At 41.2% G+C, this 17642-nt stretch overlaps 1 protein-coding gene across 4 annotated transcripts in view; it reads left to right on the top strand.

Annotated features, from left to right (window-relative positions):
- The window catches only part of LOC126334514 (H(+)/Cl(-) exchange transporter 7), a 239179-nt gene that overhangs the window by 42128 nt on the left and 179409 nt on the right, over nt 1–17642 (top strand). The window lies entirely within an intron of this gene.

Genomic DNA, 17642 nt, shown 5'->3' with positions numbered 1-17642 from the left:
AAAATTCCTGTTTTGTTCTGTCCTTTCACACAGGTCGCCACATTCCAACGCTTTGGACAACTTAAAGTGGCGAAGTATTTGTGTAAACTCCCACTCCTTTAATGATGAGACTTACTTGAGCTGGTCAGCCGACTCCCCTTGCTGGTTAGCTTGCTGCTGCAACCTCCTTTTCTCTTCTTCTCCTAAGTATATTTGCTAGTACTCTTTCTGCTTACAAGAATAAGCAGACAGATGCAGTTTCTTTTGCTTCACTTCACGATGTATATTTGAACATCAAACTTTTACAAATCTCATTCTCCACATAAACAAACATTATCAGGTAAGTAAAGGTTAGAAACAAAGTTTGTTTACACATAAGGGAAGGTTGGCTTGATAATCATGTCCTTTTTCAATATGAATCTGAATATACGTCTTATTCTTTCAAAGACTGAAAAGAGAATTAATTAACAATATCTCAACTGTTCTTTCTTTTCCCACTACAATCGTCAAAGTTAAAAAAACAGCAGAGGATACATAAACACTCCTTGTTATTTCACTACGGCTTCCATGGCGTGAACGGCAAACACTTGTCATTGCTGTTTGACTGCCACGTCTATAGTCGTCTCAGGATAAATTTCAAACCTGCACACACAGGTAGGTGATGCACAGTAACTAGGATCTCTCACAGTTCTATTTAAAATATAGTGTGTTCGAGATAGTAGAAAGCTGAGTGGTTCTAGAGTTTATGCGGAAATTCTCAAAACACTACAATGGGCTCCAATTAAAATGTCAGAAAGCTCCACAACCAGCATTACTGTGTTTACAGATATAAAGTATTTTGTTTGAAAAATACTAATATCACAAAGTTCTCTTGCTCAGTGGGATCTACACTAAGTGAATGAGTGGAACTGTATTTCAGTCCTCACACATCAACTTAGTACTTGACTGCAAGCTGCAGTTGTTTCAGTTCATGCTTAGCGTGCAGAAAGGGTCCTATTTTTACTTTCCTCCTCATAAACACATCTATGGTAAAGTTCTCAAAGACCTTATTCAGCAGTAACAGGTGTGGTGTGATGTCACATAAGAGGTATGCACCCATTTTATGTAGGTGTAATGATGGTATCTATAAAAAGTACCTGGAAGTCACAGGTTTTGTGGAGGCTACTTTCTTCAATGACACGTTTGGATTTACTCATCTTCCATGTATTTTTTATAGTGTCCATTATAGCACTGACAGAACCTTCAAACTTATTAAGGAACTTGCCTCTCTCTCTTTCTTCTTCTTCTTCTTCTTCTTCTTTTTTTTTTAGGTGGTTGTGTGCAAGCAATTTCCTTTCAGGCTCATCCAACACTTGCTTCTGTGGTTGACTTTTAAAGTGTTTCCTTTTGTCACATGACTTAAAATTTTTCTATTTACTGGTAAAACTCCACAAAAGCACTGCTTCAGAGTTATTCTCCACCATAGACCTCACAATATGCTTTCCTGCCCTTGCAGATATTGCTTTATGGGGTATGGTAAACGTTCCACTTTCCAGTGACCACTTTCTCATTTGGCTCCACCTAGGGGCGAGAGAGAGAGAGAGAGAGAGAGAGAGAGAGAGAGAGAGAGAGAGAGAGAGAGAGAGAGAGAGAGAGAGAGATCTGAATGAGAACTGCAAAAAAATTGATGATTTGTAAAGATGTCTGTGTTGTACAGACAGCTGGTTACAATAGAACATCATGTCAGTGACAAAAAGTGGGTGGAGCATGTGACAGAGAACATCAACAAAGTTGAAGATGCTGAAATCTGCCTTTCATTGTAGGAGATTTGTCTGTTCTCCAATGGAACAGAAGATGGTCAGTAACCATAGAGGAACAGGATGGTTGCACACTGAAGATTCAAAAGCAGTCTCCAGGAAATGTACCAGCACTTTGGATAACTAGGATCAAATTCAAGAATGTTTAAGGAGAGCAAAATGAGTAGCACAAGTTTCTGTGGGATATAATCTGCTCCACTTCCACAACAGAAGTTTGAGGCTCGAAGAATTCTGGAAGTAGAATATGTCCACTCATTGATCATCATCATCCTCATTCCCACTCCAGATATATAGCCCAGACAATGGCAGAACACTTCTCCCAAATCACTAGCTCAGTTAGTCAAAGTCCCACATTCCTTCTGTACTGTAAATGTACAGAAAGAGGCTGAATCTTAAGCCAACAAAATAATGGTATAAAAGGGTCCATTCACAGTGAGGAAAACTGGAGTCTGCTCTATCGTTGGCCAGTGATATTTCACTTGGGGGCAGAAAACATTCAATACAGCATTCATGCTACGTAATTTCAGCTTGTTTGGTCCTTACAGCTGAATTTGGCCTGATTGTCGTTTCCCTGAGTCATGCAGGGAAGCAGCCATAATACCTTTTCTAAAACCAGGGATTGGAAGTATCACCCTCCAGAAGTTTGGGAGTCCGTCAAACCTACCTCCACACCTACTCTGTGGGAGTCCTTTTGGATATACAGAAAGCCTATGAGAGCATTGGACATACAGCCCTTTACAATCCTTTCTGAACAAACAAAGGTATTTGTTACAGAAATGGAGACATAGTACCTGGTAACTTCCTTAGAGAGAATGGTTTACTCCAGGGAAATGTATTTGATGTTGTCCTTCTTACCATTACTATCAACAGCATTACATCCACAGTAAATCCAGTTCAGTTTTCCTTCCCCCCTCCACAACCACTTGGATGATTTCTCAATTTTCTGTCCTTCATCCAATCTCGCCATGACAGCATGTCAACTTCAGTTGACAAAAGGTTTGAACAAGGGCAGTAGAAGTAGGTTTTGAAATTTTCATCAGTAAAACTCCTTTTTTAGACTTTAATCTTCACGTTATCTTCTTAATGTACCCGACATCTGCAAGAATGGTAAACTTAACAACTTAATGATACTTTTAGGTCTCCATTTTGATGATAAATTGACTTGGCAATTGCAACTCAAGGAGCTGACGACATATACCAGCAAGCACTTAATCTCCTGAAATGTCTTAGCAAACATATCTAAGATGATGACAGGTCTTGACTTGCACAGTTTTGCAATGAGTATATTTAGCTTCAACTTGAATAAAATTGCACTACACTTGGATATGAAAAGCAGTATGCAACAAATCAGTGTAGGATTAGCACACAAGGATGGCTTGTGAGATTAAGATTACAAATCGGGTTGGCGCAGCCTGCCAGCCGTAGTTACATGAAGGCCCCAATCTAATTTTAAACAAAGAGGAAAAGGAGCAGTGCATGCTTCTTTATGTTTTTAACTCTGTTTTAGATGACTATCCTGATTTAAATGCTTAATAGTTTGATGGGTCCAAATAGGCAAATGAGTGGGAGTTCTATGTCATTAACATTATATTGTATATATTGTTGACATTAATAATATCTTAAATGCCTTTAAGTGGGTGGGAATTCACCATAGTGGGAAATGTCTCATCTCCTCAGATTCTACCAGTACTGCATAGAGACTGACTGAGAACACCCTACTGATCATCCAGAAATGAGGGCTGGAAATATCTTTTTGTTGTGTGCTGTAAGTTAATGGGAAGAAAAGTGATTGCAAGTGATGAAAAATACACTACAACCAAGTGGCTCAGATTTCACAATGACTCCCTTCCTTCTAGTTACAGAGGTAAGTGGTGCTTACCATACCCTGAATAAGTCAGGGCTTCCTAACTCACAGCTACGTTACTACACAAGAGCACCCACTAATCTGCAATGGTTGCAATGTAACGTTATGTACACACCATATTTTAAGTCGTTGTGGTCTTCAGTTCAACGACTAGACACCCCCCCCCCTCCCCCCCCCCCCCACCCCCCCAAGGGGGCTCACGGTTCGTACGTGGCACACACGGCCCCCAATCTATTGCAACCCATTCTTCTTTCTCTGGCTGCATTTCCTTCACCCTGCTGTCCTCCCTATCCTTGATCTTTCCCAGTTGCCCCCTCCTTCCCCTCTCCCTGTGTTCTGAATTATATCGACCTGGTTATCCACCTGGTTACATGTATTGCTTGCAATTTTGTCCCTCCTGCCTGTTCTTTCATCCTGTTTGACGTTTAGGTTCCCGCTTGAAGTTTGACCTCCATTTCTAAATTTTCATTTTTAGTGAATTCTTTGGGGATGAACTCCCTCCCTTGTGTGTACGATGTGGACTCCTCCCCATCTATGTTCCCCTCTCCCTTCCCCACTATAGCCCCCTTTCACCAAGCTTGGTCACCAGCACTTGCAGCCAGTCGGTGTGGTGGGACTGTTGTTTACTCATCTGACTGAGCCCTCTGACAACACAGGGACACTACTGATACCTGAGCTGTTCCTTCCCCATGTATGCCAAGGAGTGGCTGCTTGTCTTCTTGGAGCATTGTAATTCCCGGCAATGGCTGTCATGCCAGGTGGCCCTTGCTGTGGCTGGGTGTCGCCCATGGGGAAAGCCCTCGATCGGAGTGGGTGGTATCAGGACGGATGCCTTGGTGCATGAAGCATATCAAGCTCCAAAAAATCGGGCCGTTCTCAAACGGCTGTCTCTTCGAATGGTGAAGGATCATTGAATGCTGCTTTGTACAACCTGGCAGCCTTCCCTTCCCTGGCTACACCATGGGAGGAGGGCCAGGCTGGATGTCTTGGGATGAAGCACTTTCCTTGCTATCTCGTCTGTACTAGGATGCATGGGGACATGTTCACCACTACAAAGCCATCGTTTTTTGTGGAGAATATCGAGGACAAGTATGGTGCAGTGGAGTCTCTTAGTAAGATGCATTTTCTGCCACCCAGTCTGCAGCTCCTCATGCTTGTGATCATATTGGCAATGTCCTAGTGTTTATTGCTAATCACCAATCTCTGAATATGGTCCAGGAAGTGATTTTTCATAGGGACCTCAACTTGTAAACTAAACTCCAGGCTAATCTGGAGCAGTGCATTGTTCATTTTGTTCGACATGTGCAGAAGGGTCACAAAGACAACCACACCAATACCGCTGCCTTCATTCTAGCTTTCAAGAGGGATACTGTCCCAGAGAAGGTCAAGGTCATGTGCTGCAGATGTGACGTGAAGCTGTAGGTCCCACCACCTATGAGCTGGTTTCGGTGCTTGCGTTTTGGACATATGTCTCCCCACTGTACAGCGGACTCTCTGTGTGGTGACAGTGAACATACACGCCACAAGGGAAGTCCCTGTATTCTGCCGTGTGTGTGTGTGTGTGTGTGTGTGTGTGTGTGTGTGTGTGTGTGTGTGTGTGTCATTTGTCATCACTACCACTAGCCTTGCTCACCATACTGCCCAGCTTACAGGAGAGAAAAGAAGATCCAAGAGTAAAAGTCCCTGGATTGCCTGCCTTATGTGAGGCTCACCAAAAGTATGAGAGATTGCATCCAGTGTCACTGTCCTCAGCTTTTGTGTCTGTTATATCCTTTCCCCTCATACCTGACAGGACCAACTCCTGGTTTCTTTGGTTTATTACAGAATTGCCATTCACCAATTCCCTGACCATCCCGTGTACAACTTCCTCTTTGCAAACAATGGATGTCCCCCTACTGACAACCACCCATGAACGAGATTGCCAGTTTGCATGTGTCTCATTTCCCCCTCTCGGGATCTCCATCTCCACTCACTGGAATGCACTCTGTGTATTTCTTCCCATCCCTGCCCTTGAATGATTCCCAGACCACAGATTAGGACTGACCTACTCCAGGGTCCTAAGGTCTCGGTCACCCATATGGTTTTCTGGTGTCTTTTATGTGCCATCCTTGCAGAGTTACAGGGTGCCACTATCTTCTATAATGATGGTTCTAAGACAGTTGATAAGGTGGGATAAGTTTTCACATCTCCTACTGGCTTAGAACGCCATTTGTTGACAGGATCCTGCAATGTGTTCACAGCAGAGCTTCTAGCCATTCAGAGCCCTCCATTTGTTTCTCAGGCCTCCCTCCACAGTGTTTTAATTTGTTCAGACTCAATGAGCAGCCGGCAGGCTGTAGACAGACACTACTCTCGTCACCATTTGATCGCTGCTATCCATGATCCCCCCTCTGCCCTTGGCCAAGCTGCCTGCTCAGTTGTCTTTGTCTAGGTCCCAAGTCATGTGGACATCCCAGGGGAATGAACTGGCTGACCATTTGGCTAGAGAAGCAGGTACTTATGTCCACATTCCCTTTCATGATTCCAGCTGCAGATATGGTGATCTACACAAAATCTCTCTTTGCCAAAAGTGGAATGACATCCGGTGCACTATTCATCATGGTAACAATCCAGGAGTCTGCTGCAGTTTGGTGCTCATTCTTCCGCTTCTTTTGGAAGGGATCCACAATTTGGTTGTGGAGCCAGACTGATGGTAACCCACACACATTGGTGGAATGTGCCTTTCTTTTGGCCCTTTGTGCTAAGTAAACTCTTCTCAATTCCTTAATTTTAACATTAGCAGATGATTCATTGGCTGGTTGAACTGGTCCTCAGTTTCCTCCATGAAAGTGGTTTTTATTTACAGATATGAGGTTTTGCTTTACTCTTGGAGCAGCGGCAGGGTGGTTGTGGTTGGGATCTCCTCCTTGTCTTCTCGGTCTGGGACCCCATGACCACTCCTCCATTGAAAGACTGCCCTTTTTCCAGTTTTTAGATTTGGTCTCAACTTTTATGCCTTTTATTGTGTGTTTTTTAACTTCATTAATTTATTATTTGACTCTCCTGACTGGATCCGTCCACTTTTGGGGACACTCTTTCTTCTGTGAGTCACTTCGGAATCGTGGGACTGATGACCTCGCCATTTGTTCCCATAAACCCTCTCAATCACTCAGTCAGTCAGTCAGTCAAAGACTACTTGTCCATTTCTAGATTTCCATATCTCTCTCTCTCTGTCTGTCTTCCTATTACTTGATGCCTTGTGATTCCTTATCAGCTGAAATATTCTTTAGTCAAGTTGTGCCATAAATTTCTCTTTGTCAGTTCGTTTTAGTACATCAAATGATAAACAGTCCAGACAAGATGAGAGTGGAAGTTTTCAGAATGTGGAGTTATAGTAGAATGCTGAAGATTAAATAGATAAATCACAGAGGTACTGAATAAAATTGGGGAGAGAGAAAAATTATGGCACAACTTTACAGCAAGAATGAATGGAATAAAAAGTTATCTGGGTCCCAGCCGCATCACATGGTTATCTGCCACGATATTTTGACCAAGCACTCATTGGCCTTTCTCAATTGAATGACTGCTGATGGATTGCTGGTATGTCGTTATGTAATCTAACTACCTGCTATGATATCATTGGTGCTCATGGCAATGCCATATATGGGCACATGTTGACTTGGTGTTTGTTGCACCTGTCTCGTCCTCACAATTTCTGGTCCCATGCCACATTGAGCTACAGGGTGCCATATCCATTAAGTGTGTTATTGGTCATGTTTATTTTAATTATTAATTACAAAATCCCAGAAGCCATCAGTGCAACCATGACGCAAATTTCATCAAAATTTGACCCAGCGACCTTTTTTCAGAGTATGCTCAGCTAAAGCGGATTTTTTGGGGTGGCGTAGGCAATAAAATCTCTAAAGTTCGTTCTTACATGGTTTTACAGTGCATACTGGTTGTAAGACTTAGCACTGGCCATGTTCACGAGAGAAGTTGTAGATGCAAGGTGTTCAGAGACCAGTCACATCTTTGACTTGCCTCAATAATTGTCAGATTTTTGTCAGAAATCTGATGGTAGTTGATTTTCTTCACTTTAAACACTTTGTTAGTTTGGTGAGCATTGTAGCCAGTAGTTCTGAAGACCTTGCTCAGCTCGTGGGGTAGGTTATTGGCATGTGATATTGTTCTTGCACAATGTACCTGTGTTTGTAATAGAGTGCGCTTCTGTACCGAGTGACAATGGCTTATGGAATTCAGGTAGAGATCAGTGTGCATTGGTTTTCATAAGTTTGCATGGCCAAGGGGCATTCATTTCATTTGCAGTGAAAAAGGATGTTGAAAATGGGCAATGCACAGTATTTTATACCTCCATAGTGTATTGTATGTTATTGTTAACATTGTTGAGGTATTCCAAGAACTTCCATGTGGCCAAATGATGAACATGTCACCAGTGTATTGCAAGAAATAACTAGCTTCTAATGGTGCTGTGTCTAAGGCAATATTGTAGAAATTCCCCATAAGGAGGTTTGCAACAGCTGGAGTTAATGGGCTTCCCATTGTAACACCATCTGTCTGATCTCAATACTAGCCATTGTACAGAAAATAAGATGAAGTAAGAATGTGCCTAAATAGCTCAGACATGTAGCTTTTTAAAAAGTGGGCACTAGGTCCAAAGAGTCTTTTTTGAGGCACGTGTGTTAATTGCCACCACATCAAAGCTGACCGTATCATTCTCGCTGAGTCAAAGAAAGGTAATTCAGCGGATAAAATTGGCTGAGTTTTTAATAAGATGATAGTAGTGAACCACGTATTAAGTGACGAGGTTGGACAAGTATTTAACCAGCTTCTATGTTGGTGAACTAGCGGTGAATATGGTGAGGCAAAATGATGTCCCGCCCTTGTCAGTTTTTGGTATGTAGTAGGTAGTCTGCATAGTCTGCAGGCTGCTGGACAAATATACTTATTGGAAGCTTCCAAGCAATCCAACACCGAGAATAATAACAAATACAACTGAGCTAGTTAAGTGCTATTCACTGGAAGATAGTGTGGTCAAGAGTCTACATCCTCAGGCACCTAAACCAGACAACTACATCCTCATTAGTTGGTCAGTCTTCCCATCTAATCTGCAGCATTTCTCCATAGAACCACATTTTGAAAGCTGCTGTTTTCTTATTGAATTGTTTGTTGTCCATGTTTCAGTTCCATACAAGCCTACACTCCAGATGAATATCTCTGGAAATGATTTCCTAACAGTTCAGTTTACATAACATATTAGCAAATTACTCTTTTTGGAAATACTTTCCTTGCTATAGCCAATCTGCATTTTATATCCCCTGTACTGAGGCCATCATCAGTCACTCTACTGCCCAGTCAGCAAAACTCTGCTGCTACTTCTAGTGTCTTATTTCCTAACCTAAATCTCTCAGCATCTTGTCATTTAATTTGACTGCATTCCATTTCCCTTGTATTACTTTGCTGACATTCATCTTATAACCTCATTTCAAGACGCTATCCATATAGTTCAGCAGCTCTTCAAAGTCTTTTGCTGTTTCTGACAGAATTGCAATGCATTGGCAAACCTCAAAGTCTTATTTATTCTCCTTGATCTTTAAGTACTTTTCCAGATTTCAACTAGGTTTCATTTACTGATTGTTCACTGTACAGATGAAATAACACTGGAAAGGGGTACACTGCTGTTTCAGCCTCTTGACGACTACTGCTTCCATTTTGTGTCATGACTCTCGCAAGTGTGGTATGGTTACTTTAAAAGTTGTAAATAATCTTTCACTCTGTATGTTATTCTTGCCATCTTCAGAGTTTCAAAGAGAGTATTCCAGTCAACACTGTCAAATGCTTTCTCTAAATCTGTAGATGCTGTAAGTGCAGATTTGCTTTTGTGCAACATGTCTTCTAAGACAAGATGTAAAGTCAGATTGTATTGCATGTTTCTATATTCATTTGAAAACAGCTTCGATTATATTTTCCATTGTTCTGAAAAATAATTTGTGTCAAAATTTTGCAACCGTGATTTACTAATCTGGTGGTTGGGTAGTATTCATACCTTTCAGCAGCTGGCTTCTTTGGATTTAGGGTTCTAATGATCTTGTTGTTTAGCATGCTGAAACATCTACCACCACCATCTTCACCATCATCTTTGGAATGCAAATTATTACATTCTTCTTGACGTCTAAGTTTTTCCACACTTTATACATCTTGCAAATAGTTCTCATGGCTTGCTCTCTCAAAGAACTCAATAATTCTGTGTCATTTACTCCAAGGGTCTTGTTTTACTGAGGTCTTTCAGTGCTCTGTCAAATTATTCTCGCATCATTGTATTTTCATGTTGTAACTAGAATCCAGTCCAAATTAGAGGACAGGGTCATCAGTGAAGTGCAACACTTAACATTGAAAGCATATTACTTACTAACACAGATGTACAGCTATAACTGAACTGATATCCTAGACAGAAAGTTCAGCTGTTTATACAAATACAAAAAATCCAGAATATACAAACATTGCTCAGATTCAATCTCCACAGGGTCTTCACCCATATTTGGCTAAAAGGTGTTTTTTCTTAGCAAAAACCCAACATCCAGTTACAGTTACTGACTGACTAGCTTCACAAACATGCTCTGCAGACTGTCTGAAAGGCTGATAACTTGATGACTGTGCTAGGTTCTGAATCGCATGCCCTTCTGTCATCCTATCAGTAGAGTTTCCATGAGAATCGATGCACAACGGCCATATGCCTAGGTCAGGGAAACAGCAATCTGACAAGCATTTCTCTAAATGCCAGCTCCTCATTGCAACATTTTTGTGCCTAAGACACTGCTTGGTGCTATCCCCATTTCATTTATCCTCCATGGCTGGAACTTCTGGGGCTCGCTAAAGATTTTTGTCACTTTTTATGCTACTGGTTGCTTTTGGTTAGAGTTGGTACATCACTCAGTTATCCATGGTTCAAGAGAATGGTGTCCCAAAGGGCACCATGCTGATTGTTACTTTTTCTCATTACTATCAATGAACTAGGGACCCCTCATGGGCCACTGGTTGCCCCATCACTTTATGCTGGTGAATTTTAAGTTAGATATAACTCCCAATCTGTTGCCTTAACTGAATGCCAGCTCCAAGATATGATCCAAAGGGCCTACACTAGCATGCTTTCCCATGGCTTCCAGTTCTCTCCCATGGAAATTCAGATTGTGCATTTCTGTCATCTGTTCATACCGTGGTCCATCCTGACCCAGAATTCTGTTTGCTCACCCAGCTACTGGATGTTGTGACAGACCCCTCTTTGTTGAAAAGCCGATGTAGCTGCTCCATATTCATCAGCTAGAGAGTAGATATATGTGAAAGTATAACACACTCTGCTTCCTTGCCCTCTTGGGGAGTGAATCGTGCAACTCTCCCCCGTATTTACTGGGCCTTGGTCTCATCCTGATTGGACTGTGGTTGCCAGGTTTATGGCTTAGTGGCATCTTCAGCTTTAGAATTGTTGGACCCAGCCCATTGTGGTAGAGTAAGACTGATCACAAATGCCTTCCAGACTAGTCCCATAGGTAGTCTCCTTGCTGAAGAGTCTCTCTTGCTGAAGTGTCTCTCTTGCCCTCTTAGGCTATCATCCTCCTACAGTTCACTAGTCTTCCAATTTGTCAAATTCTTTTTGCATACAATGAACATCAGCCCCCTGACCCTGCTCTGACAGGATTACTAAATGGAGTAAGACTTAGTCCCTCTGCCATGACCTTGGCCTAACTTCTTCAGAATGTGCTGCCTGCCTCCCCCCATCAGTTAGTATCCAGACTGCCAATTAGGAGCAATCTTTCTCAAGGTCCTGAAGTTTGTTGTCTCAGTAACCGTTATGTACCTGAACCTCATAGTTCTTCAGGAGTATCACAGTGCTATCATCATTTGCAATTACAACTTTAAAAACATGGATTAAATAGGATATGCTTTTACATCTCCCAAAAGTCGGGAACAACGTTTGTTGACAGGATTAGTGGTTTTTATACAGTAGAGCTAAAAGCCATTAACAGATCCTGCATTTTATTGACAGCTCTCCTTGGACCGTGTTTTAATTTGTAATGACTCAATGATCAGTCTCCCAGCTATTGATGTTAATCTTGTCACCCTGTGATAGCTGCTGTTTATGGCTTTCTTACCCTACTCATCCTGCCTGCTTAGATGTCTTTCTCTGGGCTGCAAGTCATTTTGATATCCCAGAGAATGGACTGACTGCCCGTTTGGCTAGAAAAGCAATTACTTGCCCACCATTTGCTTTGACAATACCAGGTGCGGATTTGCAGGTGCAAATTAAACATAGACTTACTAAGATATAGAATATTGTCTTGTGGGTGAATGTCCACTCTAGCAAACTCACTGTACTGAGGAGACTACTATAGCATTATGCTGCTCCTTCCTTACTCCCAAAAGGTATCCACTATCTTACGTTGTCTCCTCATCAGTCATGCCAAATTAACTCATAGTTTTGTCTTAGGTATCGAGCAACTCCCATATTGTCACTGCAGAACCTGACAGACAGAAGCTTCTCTCTCTTCTTCAGGCTCTCCAGGCTAAGCATGACCTTTTAGATTATTTGTCTCTAATTTTGGTTAGTGGGGCAGCTTTGGTTTTCCATTTTCTGCACGAAAGTAGTTTTTATTCTCATATATACTGCCTTTGGGCTGACGAGAAGGTGGTTGGGGCATCTCTCGTCTTGTGCTCAGTCTCCTCCTTTGCCAACTGCCTTGGTCATCCCCTTTTTACTGTATTGTAATTGCTTTTAAATACAGTTAGCTCTTTTGTCTACTGCTAACTTTTTTCTTTTTTTTCAAGGGTAGCACTCTGAGTAGTGGATTGTTATTCCCCTCCTAGGCACTTTGATTATAATGGGTTGGGGTGGGACAACTATGGAAGGGATGACTCACCCACATCACACGCAGAGCATGGGGAAGCTGTGGTGTGCGTACTGTAAGACCTTCAGTACACACACCATCAGATTATTTGACTTGTCACTCTAACGAAGTAGGCGAGTGTCAGCAATATGTCTCGTGGTCTTATCGTGGCGTGTTTATCTTCTGCCATTAGGTCAGACGATAGAAATGCCACTTGCATGCTTAGAGTAGCAGATTGACAGTGACCAACTTTAAACAGAACTTGATCAATTTTCACACACATTTATTAAAATAATAACAAGCATAAAAATTACTTAATTTGGTTCTGGATGCTATTTACAGTTGACAATCTGAAGTTCCTTTGATATTGGTGTGTTAATCTTATTCTCACATATATCTCTGGTACTTGACAAAAGTGTCTATACATTTATCTTCATGGCTATGTACAGGAATATGGTAATCTTATTAGGCGCAGACTGAAACTTGACTATAGACTGGTACAGATCGGTGCAGACAAATGCAGACTGACTAATCGGAGGTCTGTACACTCGTTATAATACCTCGCGCGTTCATGTATCACTGCGCGAGTGTGATCTGTGAGGAGAAAAGGTTCTACGTTAGCAGCAATCTCATTGGCTGCGTTACATATTAATACGCGGATCGGCGGAAGTAGAATTTGGTCCATCTAGAGAGCCTGTATAGGGAGAGTGTGGCCAACCGGACAATATGGCGGCCATTTTTCTGCCAAACTGCGGGCAAGACTTTCGAATGGGCAGTAGTGGAGTACACACCCACCGAATCAAAAGCACAAGACAATATGGCGAAATCATTCCTTAAATGCCTTTGTTTATAAGAATAATGTGTTATAATAATTTTCACACAGCCAATTTACAGGTCTGTTTTCAAATTTAACTATGTATATTGCAAGTTGTTTTATATGTAGTAAAAAGTAAAAATGACTTACTTCGCATAGATAAGAGTACATGGTTGGTTTCCACAAGGCTCCTGTTTGATTTATGTGAGCCCTGTTGACTACAACTGCCCACTGCTTTCATTTTTCTTCATTGCGTGGAAATGCTAACATGCGAAATCCACCTTCGCCTCTATTGGAACAACTGAATGCAGCACAACCTGGCATCATTTACGAACGTCTACAGAATGAATTACAGATGTCAAAAACAGTACTATACAATTACTAACGTGTTTACTTCAAACATGTAGGCCTACCGACTTCATCACAAAACGCTTCATTATTTCAACTCGTATTTAAGATTGCAAACGCTAATTACGTACTAAAATCGATATACAACTAAATCAAACATGCATGCACAACGCATAGCAAGTCTCTCGATAATCCAAATACCTTTTAATTGTTTCCAAAAGTCCTCTGAACTTCAATTCAACTCAAAAGCACCGCGAACATAGGAAACGTGAGAGATGTTTGGCGCCATTTTTCTGCCAAAGCTAATCAACCAATCACAGGCAACTTCACCTATGGCCACTCTCTCTGTATACCGGCTCTCTAGGTCAGTCTCTATGGCAGTGCCATCTCGTAGTGCGGAGACAGACGAGTGCTGCGCCTGCGCTGTTGTGCTTAGCAGGGCGCGCTCTAGTGGGAAAGTTGTGTACGCGCTGACTACGCGGATCTATGTACACGACAGAAGCTCAACCAGTACTGCCCACCTACTGACCTGATGATTTATCTCAACTTCTTTATGATAACAATTAGATTCTTAGCATTCTCACTTTTACTCTCACAGATCTCTCAGCTGGTTGGGACTCTTTACCTCCTAAATGGTTTTGCCCTTAATTTGGTTAGCAGAGGACGGGATGCAGGGGGGGAGGGGGGTTCTTTCACTATAGGTGAGCCCTGGGGACCCCTCATCTGCTCTGATCTACATGCTGATCTGACCCATCTACTTTTACTTGTCCTTAAATTATTTCTCAGCTGTAGCATCAATGTTGCTTTAAGTGTCTTACTTTTACCATTGCTATGTACTTTCATAATTTGATCAAATTTTTGGCGAATGTAACTAATTAATCGCCTAACCTCCAACCAGTCACTTTTCTAACAGAACTGCAGTCCTCAGATTTTTTCTCAATTTTATCTGACAACATATGTGTTACAGAAGCTTAAAAAAGTATTTGTGGCGAGTTGAACCTCCTCCATAAGTTTATGGATTAGGGAGGGGGGGGGTGACTTTAATGTGTAAAAGAGACGGGCTTACCCATTTCTCCTTAATAAGTGGTCAGCCAGTCAGATTAATGTGTAGCACAATTTCATCCATCTCACTTTAGCTTGAACTCATTTTATGATGGATTTAACATATATACAATAACAATGTGTCACTTTTAATATACATTTAAATTTGCAGTCAGACTTGCATAATGCCAACATTTCTAAATAATGGTTGTTAGTCTGTTATCAGTTTGCGAGCAACCATTTTTAATGGACTTGTTTTTGATAAAATTGTAATGGAGATGACTTGTTTATTTGCCTCTTCTACGCATACTCTTTCAGCTTTTGCTGCAACAAAAGCCCAAGTAAGATTGCACATACATATTTTCTGTTTCTTGTAATGTTTCCACAGTATCTAACAAAATGTTGACATCATTTGAATGCATTCCAGGAAATTAATAATATGTGTAGGAGAAGTAGGTGATTTCTATTGCATACCATGTTCCTCATAATTCATCTTTGCAAGGTTGAATACAGTAATTTGATTCCACATTGCTGTGAAACTATGGAAACTGCACAGACTGCTATTATTGGGATTTATCTCCATTGTTAGCATTTAAAAATATAGCAGACACAACTGCTAATTGAATAAATGAGGGATGGAATGGCCATGGGTTCTCCGTTATCCCCTGTATTGGCTAACTATTTCATGGAACAATTTGAGGAACGTGCACTAAATTCGGCTCCACTCCGTCCATCTATTTTTTATCGTTATGTGGATGATACGTTTTTGGTTTGGCCGCATGGCGCAGGAGCCCTCGAGAATTTTATGGAACATATGAATAGTGTGCACCCGAATATTCAGTTCACTGCCGAGATAGAGAGAGAGAGGGAAAATTGCCGTTTCTAGATGTACGGGTGCAAAGAAAAGCAGATGGGCGGCTTGGCCACTCTGTGCACCGCAAACCAACGCACACAGATCTATATCTCGATGCAAAGAGTTTCCATCATCCAGCTCAGAAGAAAGCCGTTCTAACTACATTGATATATAGAGCAAGAACTGTGTCTGACAAAGACCATTTAAATACTGAAATTAATCACCTTAAATATGTGTTTCGTAGGAATGGTTATGGTTCACGGGATGTAAAGTGAGCGTTCTGCAAGAGAAAGAAACGTGAAAATAATGATTATTCCCGTGATGAACAACCTAGTGTGTTTCTTCCTTTCTTTGGTTCTATTTCCAGTAAAATAGGCAGGATCCTTCGTAGATAAGGTTTAAGACCGATCTTTCAATTCCAAGGAAAATCAAGGGGATGTTGCATCCTGTGAAGGACTGCCTCGGTCTCAGGATTCCTGGTATTTACAAAATTCCTTGTGAATGTGGAAGTAGTTACATCGGCCAGTCAGTCCGGACCATTTCCGATCGCTGTACAGAACATCAACGTCACATTAAAAATAGGGAGCTGGAAAAATCGGCAATTGCGGAGCATAGCCTCACTAGGAAACATAAAATTTTGTTCGGTGAAACAGAAGTTCTGTCTCAGGCCTCCACATACTGGGACTCGGTAATTAAAGAGGTGATAGAAATTAGAATGTGTGATAACAATTTTAATCGTGACAATGGTTACAATCTTAGTGGTGCATGGAAGCGAGCGCTCAATATGGAGAAGTGTCAGAGAGATTCGCCGCGGGTCTTCGATACTCCGGGAGCGATGGCACCACCAGTGCAGGTGTCGACAACATCTGCGACACCGTGACGTATTCGCCGTCCAATCAGGAGCCGTCCAATTGCAAGCCGTCCTGGGGCTACATAAGGTCCACCACAGCTGCTGTTTAGCCAGTCAGTTTCCTGACGATGACGATGGTGGTGAATATCGTCGAAAGCTCGAGGTTTTATCAAGATTTGATGCGGCAAGAAGTCCGAGAATATTTTATTCAACAGTGCCGTCGCGAAAGACTTCATTCTCGTACAACTGCTAATTATTATGGATATTAAAGAAGTCACAGAATTGAGCGAATAGTAACTATGAAAAATTCTTAGAGAAACTATCAGTGATGACTGAAATTCACTTTACGAATTATGATGGCATTGCGCCATGTTAACTCTTTGATATGTCGTCAATCAAGGATATACAGGTGCCATGTGTGCATGCAGTCCACTAAAGCTACAGCAAGTGTGTACATTTCTCTAGCCATCTGGTGCACTAAAAATTTGGCAATTTTCAATACTTAAAACTTGCAGTGTGACTTTACAACTAAAATTTTGACGTTGTTTCTTTGGGTGTATTCTTCCTACATAAAAAAACTCGGGCAGGTTTTGACGTATCAGATTGGGTAGTTCCTTTGTTAGGTCTGTAAGTGGGTGTCTTGGAGACAAATCTATTACTTGCACTTCCAGTAACTATGACAGATTTATCAAAGGTCCTTCTAGGAGCTTAAATCAGTGGCATCATCCTTGGTTTTGTATTCAGAGTGATAGTTATTCAACAATCACAGTGTGTAATTCTTTGAAACCTTTCTTTTCTGTGAGCAATACATCATTACTATTATTATTACTATTATTATTACCATAGATATTTCCTTCCTTTAAACTTTAGTGTATGTGTAGCTCATTGGGAGTTGCGTTTGTGTGTTTGAAGTATGTTGGGACCTAGTCCACAATAGAATATTGAAGATAATAATTTTTATATCAGAAGAAGTTACATTTTAGAATAATTACAAGAGTAATAACAACCACATGTTACAAGAATAAAAGTTGTAACTTATTATTTTTTGAGAAAAAGATCAGCTGTCATTTAGAGATTATTTTTGCACCATGTACTTGCCATAAGAAACACTAACACTAAAACTGCATAGAGAGCTGTAATGTGCATTCTGATAAATGTATTAAAATTTAAGAGGTACGAAACTTGAAGAGACTTAATATTGTCACTATAAAAATTTATATC

Source organism: Schistocerca gregaria, chromosome 2 (genome assembly GCF_023897955.1).
Source record: "Schistocerca gregaria isolate iqSchGreg1 chromosome 2, iqSchGreg1.2, whole genome shotgun sequence".
Lineage (NCBI taxonomy): Eukaryota > Metazoa > Arthropoda > Insecta > Orthoptera > Acrididae > Schistocerca > Schistocerca gregaria.
This window is presented reverse-complemented; position numbering and strand designations above follow the sequence as displayed.